General features: G+C 41.1%; 1 non-coding gene across 1 annotated transcript; it reads right to left on the bottom strand.

Moving 5' to 3' along the window:
* Positions 1–1230: 1230 nt before the first annotated feature.
* On the bottom strand, positions 1231–1417 carry LOC124516644 (U2 spliceosomal RNA). The gene has a single exon (XR_006963082.1). It is a non-coding gene; the product is annotated as a U2 spliceosomal RNA (small nuclear RNA).
* Between the last annotated feature and the right edge of the window lie 8394 nt (positions 1418–9811).

The following is a 9811-nucleotide window of genomic DNA, read 5'->3' as shown; positions in this document are numbered from 1 at the left end:
GCCATACACATATGAATAATAGTTGAGACTATGAGAAAAAAATAATAAGATGCCCACAGAAAATATATTTAAGAGGAAGGCTATCCGGCAAAGGGGAGCAAAATATGATTGAGGGGAAGGAGAGAGGGACTGTCTACCAAAATAATCAAAGAAACTAAGGAACAGGCAGAAAAGAATGAGTTGAGGGGCACCTGGGTGGCTCAGTCAGTTGAGCCCCCGACTTCCACTCAGGTCATGATCTCATGGTCCGTGGGTTTGAGCCCCCTGTCGGGCTCTGTGCTGACAGCTCAGAGTCTGGAGCCTGCTTTGGATTCTGTGTCACCCTCTCTCTCTGCTCTTCCCCCACTTGCGCTTCGTCTCTCTCTGTCTCTCAAAAATAAACATTAAAAAAAAATGAGGTTGAATTTGAGGGCAGGCGATATATGGAAGCCAAAGCGTTTCAAAGAAGAGATGATTATTGAGGTTAAATGGTAGGACTTTTATATCAGAACACAGAATGGGAGAGTATGTTGGAAATAATCAACGTGGGGAAAGGCCATGAATTCGTTTTGCCATTGGATAATAGCTTCAGAAAATACACTGTAGTAAGCATAGACAGGGATCCACCAAAGTGAGCCTTCCCTTCCCCCCCACCATCCCATAATTCCCATCCACCTGTCATCTCTCATGTGCCTTACCTCACCTCTTTCTAGTCTTAATCAAGAAGCCAGGATAAGAAACTGGGCGAAGAAAGAGTCTCCAGAGGATTGGTGCACAGAAGGAAAGGTGTCAGGAAGAGGTTGGATGAAGAACATTACCAGGCTAGTAGATGGGTATATGGAGCTAAATGAAGGATGAAAAAATAAAATAGGGTCAGGAGAAAAGCCAAACTCATGAACTAGGACACGTTTTAAGCTGAAGTAATACGGCAGAGTTTATTTTAAATGGCAGGATGAAAAATGAGGTTAAGTTATCAGAAGGTGGAGGAAAGCAAAGGAGCAAGGAATTGAATGAGAGGGTGGTTGGGACCACTCCTCTAATCCACCAATAAGATGTTCACATCAGGATATTATTTAGCTCAACATGCCTTTAATGTTCAAAAACTAAACTCACCTTCTGCTGCCGAATATCTTCTGTTGCCCCTCTAGATCCACTCTTCACCCTTCTCCACCCTGCTCTGTAACTCAAAACCCACAGAGTCCTGTGACTTCCTGAGTTTGGTGCATGGGAGAGGCCACTGGCAGAAGATCGGAAGTCTGGAGGACTGTGAGGTTGGAGTATTTATTCCTCAACTTCCTCGGTGGCAGGTTATAAGAGAGCTGAGCCTATTTACCAAAACCCACAGATCCTGTTAGAACTGTGGTGACCACCGTGATGTACCATCCAGATTTTCCTTCAGATACTACACTTGATCTTAGCCAAAAGGCCGAGAAGCGATTAGTTTCCCTCAGGAATGAGCGACTTATTCCCCCTGAATCTTGAGTAAATAAAGCATGGTTGTTCTTTTAAACTATTCAGTTTTGAGGTGATTTGTTACAGTGGATAACTAAGCAAGGGTATATACCCAAGGTCCTGTGCTTAGTAAATTGTGAAGATGAATCTCAAATCCAATTCCTGTGATCAAAATTAAGATATTTTTCCAAAGGTGGCCATTATAATCCTGTTTACTTTTTTTAATATTTATTTTATATTTGAGAGGAGGGGGAGAGGCAGAGAGAGGGAGACAGAGGATCCGAAGCGGGCTTGAATGCGGGAGCCCGAATTCACGGACAGTGAGATCGTGACCTGAGCCAGTCAGACACTTAACCAACTGAGCCACCAGGCGCCCCTATAATCCTGTTTAATTCTCAGATGCACAAAATGTTCTTCTCCCTGAAATATCATTCTTACTCCCTACTGATGCCCAGAATGCTACAAATAGATATTCGATATTATGACCCCTGTTGAGATACAAAAACTCTAGGAGAACTAATAAATAAGCTTGATTATTCTAATAAAACTTAGTTGAAGATATTTATTAGATTTTTTTTAAGAAAAGGGTTTGAGGGGCGCCTGGGTGGCGCAGTCGGTTAAGCGTCCGACTTCAGCCAGGTCACGATCTCGCGGTCCGTGAGTTCGAGCCCCGCGTCGGGCTCTGGGCTGATGGCTCAGAGCCTGGAGCCTGTTTCCCATTCTGTGTCTCCCTCTCTCTCTGCCCCTCCCCCGTTCATGCTCTGTCTCTCTCTGTCCCAAAAAAATAAATAAACGTTGAAAAAAAAATTTTAAAAAAAAAGAAAAGGGTTTGATTGGCACCATGAATATTATAAAATAATTGAACTACCCTGCATTTTCCAGGTGTTTTCCAATTCCATTCTTTCTTTAATTCGGGATCCTTTTCACCTTAGGGGTTGTTAGTAAACACTGAAGTGGGAAGCATACACATTGTTGTGGTAAAATTTTTATTACTGTTGTGTGAAAACCAAATTTGGTGGAATATCTTCAAAAATTTTTAATTCATGGCCGAGATTTTCCAGTCTGAGTCACCTCTTTATATGTTAACATTGTGCAACCTGGTTTTAACATTAGCCAAAGTCAAACAAAATTAGAAGAGTAAGTCTCCCAAATAAATCCGTATTGCAATGGGAAATACAAATGATTGAGAGACTGTAACCTAGGAATTATTGCATCATTGCATTCTCCCAGTAGCACAAATAATAAATAGTTTTCTTTTTTTAATTTTTTTTTTGCATTTATTTATTTTTGAGAAACAGAGTGAGACAAAGCATGAGCGGGGGAGGGGCAGAGAGAGAAGGAGACACAGAATCTGAAGCAGGCTCCAGGCTCTGAGCAAGCGGTAAGCGTTAAGCCTGATGCAGGGCTCGAACCCACAAACTGTGAGATCATGACCTGAGCCGAAGTCAGACGCTCAACCGACTGAGCCACCCAGGGGACCCAATAGTTTTCTTAAAAGAAATTTGTAACCTTGGTAGCGAAATTACTTTCTGGGGTCCCTGGGTGGCTCAGTCGGTTGAGCAGCCGAATTCGGCTCAGGTCATGATCTCATGGTTAGTGGGTTTGAGCCCCACGTTGGGCTCTGTGCTGACAGCTCAGAGCCTGGAGCCTGCTTCGGATTCTTTTGTTTCCCTTTCTCTCTGCCTCTCCCCTGCTCATGCTCTGTCTCTCTCTGTCTCAAAAATAAATATAAACATTAAAAAGCTTTTTAAAATTACTTTCAAAAGACTAACTTAAACTTCTGGTTAAAAGGAAGATAATTTAGGGGCGCCTGGGAGGCTCAGTTGGTTGGGTACCTGACTTCAGCTCAGGTCATGATCGCACAGTTTGTGAGTTCAAACCCCGCATCAGGTTCTGTACTAACAGCCTGGAGCCTGCTTCTGATTCTTTGTGTGTGTGTCTCTCTCTCTGCCCCTCCCCTGCTCACACTCTGTCTCTCAAAAATAAACATTAAAAAAAAAAGGAAAAAGAAAAAAAGGAAGATAATTTAATATACATATTTACTTCCATTTCTTCTCAAACCTTACTAAAATAACTTTAAAAGAATAAGATCTAAACCCAAATTTGTAACTCTGTGTGGTGATGGATGTTAACTAGACATACAGTGAGCATTTCACCATATATACAAATATCCAACCATTATGCTGGGAACCTAAAATTACTATAATGTTACATGTCAATTATATAGCTCAATAAAAAGAAATTTTATTTTTTTTTATTTTTTTTTCAACGTTTATTTATTTTTGGGACAGAGAGAGACAGAGCATGAACGGGCAAGGGGCAGAGAGAGAGGGGGACACAGAATCGGAAACAGGCTCCAGGCTCTGAGCCATCAGCCCAGAGCCCGACGCGGGGCTCGAACTCACGGACCGCGAGATCGTGACCTGGCTGAAGTCGGACGCTTAACCGACTGCGCCACCCAGGCGCCCCTAAAAAGAAATTTTAAAGACCTAAACCCAAAAGGACAGAGATTGAGCAAAGAGAAGAGAGCTGATGAGAGAGCTCAACAAAATCTTAGCATCTGCAAAGTGATGTACCATTTATTTCAGAAATGCTTCCTTACTCCTGATGTCTGACCTCTTGTGAAAAAAGCTTGGTTAGTATAACTGGGCCTCTCTCAGCCCTTTGTTCATCCAACCTAAGTGGAGTGTTCCACTCTGCTCCTTGCTCTTGGGAGAGGGAGCCTGTTCATCAAAGCACATAATTCTGCTTGGTTTGTCCATACCAAAGTCCACCTCAGTCCAGACTGCCTGGTTCTGGGCACAGTTAGCAGCAGGCCCATTAACTCTCATCCTAAAAAGTACATCTCCTATCTGGCCTCCATCACTTAGTAATACAAGTGATATGTTTGCCTCCATATCTGCCTGTTGCTTTATTTCTCAACTTGTTCAGGACCACTCCACCAAGAAGGAATGCCATTATTGGGATCCCCTCCACCAAGAAGGAATGCCATTATTGGGATCCCCTTCAGAGATCCCTATAGACTAGAGGCAATCATCTTAGAAGAGAGGGGGAAGTTGAAACTTAACTGCTTGCAGGAGATTGAGAGACAAACTGATTTACATTAGAACCACACAAAAATTCTGAATTTGGAAGCACTAAGAACCCCTGAAGATGAGGGGAAGGGTGTGGCTAAAACAGATTTGGTTGAAGTTCACGGTTTTTTGTTTGTTTGGTTTTGTTTTTGAAGCTCATGTTAAAAGCAACTGAATTCCTTCCCAACTCTGAATCACAGAGGTCAAAATAAGGTATTTTAAACTCAGAAACACCTGGTATAACTAAGACCAAGTTAAATGTAATGAAAATTGGCAGGAAAAGTTAAAAATCTATATTTCAAATAGTGAGAACTCTCCCCCAACAAACCAACCCTTTCTCTCCTCCATTCATCATACAATTGGGTATACCTTCGGGTAAAAAGTTAGAGGTTTTCTCTCTGGAGAAACTAACCAGAAGAGACAAGTCCAGATATACTGACAAAACAGTAGGAAATGGCCAGATACCTGTCCCACCCCCTCATTGTACAGTCTACCAGTCAACAAGCTTCCATACATGGTTACACACACCTTTTAAGTGCCTTGCTCTTTTTTCTTCCTGAGAGAGAGAGAAAGAGCACCAGCACACACAAGTGTGTGAGTGGGGGAGGGGCAGAGGGAGAAGGAGAGAGTCTTAAGCAGGCTCCATGCACAGTGCAGAGCTTGACACAGGGCTTGATCCCACAATGCTGGGATCATGATCTGAACTGGAATCAAGAGTCAGAGGCTCAACAGGCTGAGCCATCCAGGTGCCCCTAAATGCCTCACTCTTAAGTGTAAATGGATAGGTAAAGATAGCCAAATATTTCAGAAAATCCTTTCACATAAAAGCAGAGACCAAAAAAGAACAACAACAAAAACCTAACTGAAGAAAAATAATTCAGAGGAAACAGAGACAAGAAGCAGAAGATAATTTTTAAATTTTTAAAATTTCCCAAATTTTATTATGAACTCATATAAAATATTCCAGATAAATGAGTTTTAACCCTCTTCTCCCTCCTCTTTCTGGTCCTAGTTAATCTGGAAGTAATGATTTGTAACTCTGCTGTTAGTAACTGTGCACAACCCATCACGTAGATTAATCTTCTTTTTTGGTTTGATATTTCAAATACCTTTTGGGAAAAGGCACCTCAAATATTATCATAATCTTGGGGCGCCTGGGTGGCTCAGCCGGTTGAGCATCCTACTTCAGCTCAGGTCATGATCTCACAGTGTGTGAGTTCAAGAGCCCTGCGTCGGGCTCCGTGCGGGACAGCTCGGAGCCTGGAGCCTGGAGCCTGGAGCCTGGAGCCGGCTTGGCATTCTGTGTCTCCCTCTCTCTCTGCCCCTCCCCCACTCATGCTTCCTCTCTCTCTCTCTCTCTCTCTCTCTGTCAAAAATAAATAAACATTAAAAAAAATTTTTAATAAAAAAAATTATCGTAATCTTGCTCTTGCTCCCTTCAATGGTTATAACCCCTACCCGAGATTCACAGCTTTTCCTCTCCTCACACTCCTCCTCTTTTCCTTCTCCTTATACTTTAATTCATTTTTAAAACATTTTTTTAATGTTTATTTTTGAGAGAGAGAGAGAGCGTGAGCAGGGGAGAGGCAAGAGAGAAGGAGACACAATCTGAAACAGGCTCCAGGCTCTGAGCTGTCAGCACAGAGCCCAATGCGGGGCTTGAACTCACGAGCCATGAGATCATGACCTGAGCTGAGGTTGGAGTTTAACAGACTGAGCCACCCAGGCACCCCCACTTTGATTCTCTCTTAAAGAAACTTCTCACAATTGGCAGCATCCACGATTCCATCTTCTACAGGGTAGTTGCCATCAAGGGTAAACTTCAGAACTTGCTTCTTTTTTTTTTTTTTTTGTCCCCCTTCACTGGAAGCTTTTCCACAGGCACCGAGGTGGCAGGAGGCAGAAAGGGAGGTAGGCCTACTATGCAGAGGCAAAAAGCCCACCAAAAAACACAGAGTTTTAAATACAGAGTTTTAAATACAGTTTTATTTATTTATTTTTAAATGTTTTTTTCAACGTTTATTTATTTTTGGGACAGAGAGAGACAGAGCATGAACGGGGGAGGGGCAGAGAGAGAGGGAGACACAGAATTGGAAACAGGCTCCAGGCTCTGAGCCATCAGCCCAGAGCCTGATGCGGGGCTCGAACCCACGGACCGCGAGATCGTGACCTGGCTGAAGTCGGACGCCTAACCGACTGCGCCACCCAGGCGCCCCTAAATACAGTTTTAAATACAGAGGACAAACGGGTGGTTTCCAGAGGGGAGGTGGGTGGAGGGATGAGTGAAATAGGTGAGGGGAATGAGAAGCACACTTACCTTGACAAGCGCTGAGTAATGTAGAAAATTGTTGAATCACTATATCGTACACCTGCAACTAGTGTGTGATGCTGTATGTTATTTATACATCAATAAAGAGTATGAGATAATAACTATCGGGAGGAAAGGGTAGAAATATGTGTTGGGGAGGGATACTGTGTCAAAGAGGTAAATCCTCACCTTTTGTAGTTGCAAGTTAATAGATAATAATATCTGTAACTGAAAAATCAAGAAATAGCAGTATAAAACATGTTTTTGAAAATTTGGTGTTTTACCCTCAAAGAAACCACTAAAAAGTTGCAGTGATCGTCTTAGGAAATACAAGTTGCGGGGGGGAGAATAGAGTGTTATATTATGACTTTTATCACTCTATTTGACTTTTTAAACTATGTACCTGTACTACTTTGATACAATTAAAAAATTAAATTTAAAAATAATATGAAGTAAAAAATAATAATATGAAGTAGGGGCATCTGGGTGACTCAGTCAGTTAACTCTTGAGTCAGTGACTCTTGATTTCCGTTCAGGTCGTGATCTCACAGTTTGTGACTTCCGAGCCCCACATGAGACTCTGCGCTGACAGTGCAGAGTCTGCTTGAGATCCTCTCCTTCTCTCTCTGCCCCTCCACTGCTCTCTCTCTCATTCTCTCTCTCTTGAAATAGATAAATGTTTAAAAAATAATGTGAAGTAGCTGACAACTGACTTGGGGACCTCCTACAAAGATAATAAAATGTATTCAGTGTTTTAGCTATCTTTAAGCCAACGTATGCTTTTCTTATTCTGTGGTAAAAGATTAGAATGTAGGTATATTTTGTTACAGAGAAGTTTAGCATGCCAAATCCAAACTTACAGTTACAAGATAAAGAACTTACTTATTCAATGCCCAATGCCTGTTGACAGGATTTTGGTATACTCTTCTGCCTCATGTTTTAATAAGTGTGTCCCTCTACTTATTTCTTAATACAGTTTAGATTTTTGCCAAGGCTGTGTTTGTGTTTCCATTTAACTTTAGTTCAATCACATCAATAGCTTCCACAAAATGCCAAAAGCAAAGTCTTAGTAACCCAAAAGTTTAATGCAATCCTACTGAAATACATTGAAATTTGATAGAAGCTCGGTGACTGGTACAACGTGGTCCATTTAATTCAGGTTTTCTCCTGCTTGGCTATTTGAGCTGTTTTGAAAGTAGTATTTTGCATTAGTATAAATTATTTTGGTGCCATGATTTCTAACAAAATGATGGGTTTACTTTCAATATGTGTCTTTTTTTGTTGTTGTTTTGCTTTTTTGATTCCTTTTTTGTTTCTTATTCATTGTTTTGGTGCGTCTTTGAAGAGCTTGCTACTAATGTAGACTTTACTAGCCTTTAAACCAAAATTTGCTCCAATTGAACATATTTCTCACTTTATACTGAAAATCCACGAAAAGATGGGATTCATTGTACAAAAATTTAACCATGATACAAGTTAATTTTATCTGTGTAATAGCTAAAAGGTCCTGAAGGAGAGAAAAATACTGCAACTCGTGTATATACCATTGCAGGAGTATGACCTTTATGGAGGGCAATATTACAATACATATAGCAAAAAAACTAAAAAGGTACACAAAACCCAGGGTGCCTGGTGGCTCAGTCAGTTGAGTGTCCGACTTTGGCTCAGGTCATGATCTCACGGTTTGTGGGTTCCAGCCCTGCGTGGGGCTCTGTGCTGACAGCTCAAAGCCTGGAGCCTGCTTCAGATTCTGTCTCCCTCTCTGCCCCTCCCCTACTGGCACTCTGTCTCTCTCTCTCTCTCTCTCTCTCTCTCTCTCTCTCTAAGATAAACATTAAAACATTTTTAAAAATTTTTTTAAAGGTACACACCCCAAATTAAAATGAAATATCACAGGGCGTGTGGGTGGCTGTCTGTTAGCCATCCGACTCTTGATTTCAGCTCAGGTCATGATCTCACAGTTCATGAGTTCGAGACCCACATTAGGCTCAGCGCTGACAAGCATAGAACCTGCTTGGAATTCTCTCTCTCCTCTTTCTCTCTGCCCCTCCCCGCTCTCTCTCTATCTCCTCTCTATTTCTCTCTCAAATAAATAAACTTACAAAAATTATATACATATACATAAATATATATATAATTTATATATACATATAAAACGAGCAAGTGGAGTTTTCACACATTGCTGGTAGGAATGAAAAACAGAATAAGCACCAAGACAGACAGTTTGGCCTTTTCTCACGAAGTTGAACATACACTTACCATTCAACCAAGCACTGGGTGTTCATTCCCACTACTACTCCCACTGAAGAATAAGAAAAAATATGTTCATTCAAAAACCTGTACTCAAATGTTTATAGTGGTTTGATTTGTGGCTGTGAAAAACTAGAAACAGACTACATGGTCTTCAACTGGTAAGTGGGTAAACAAAGTAGAAAAACTCAGCAATAAAATGCAACAAATTTCTGATATGCAACAACATGAATGAATGCTAAGTGAAAGAAGCCAGACTCCAAAGGCTACATACTGTATAATTTAATACATAAGACATTCTGGAGGGAAAGGCAAAATTACAGGATCAGAAAACAGATCAGTAGTTACCAAAGGATGAGTGTGGGAGGAGAAGCTGACTACAAAGGACACAATTATGGAATTATGGTGAGGTGGGGGTGATAAACTTCTGTATCTTGACTAAATGACGGTTACATGACTGTATGAATTGGTCAAAACACATAGAACTCTACACTAACAAGAATTATGTATGTGAGTTATAGCTCCATAAACCTAACTTTCAGTAAAGGGTTGAGTTTGAACTTTTTCAAAATAAAAAGTTTTTAAAAAAAGCATCGGCAATCTTGCAATTCTAGGAAACAATAGGACAATGTGTAAATGCGTATGAACGAGGATATTATCATTGAAGTACTGTTAAAGATAAAAACTGGGGGGGGGGGAACTAACAGTCCAAAGGCAGAGGGTTGGTTAAATATATTAGGTTATTTCT

This window comes from Lynx rufus, unplaced genomic scaffold (genome assembly GCF_022079265.1).
Source record: "Lynx rufus isolate CCGP_SWC_20201006 ecotype Redwood Valley unplaced genomic scaffold, mLynRuf1.p SCAF_2, whole genome shotgun sequence".
Classification (NCBI taxonomy): domain Eukaryota; kingdom Metazoa; phylum Chordata; class Mammalia; order Carnivora; family Felidae; genus Lynx; species Lynx rufus.
This window is presented reverse-complemented; position numbering and strand designations above follow the sequence as displayed.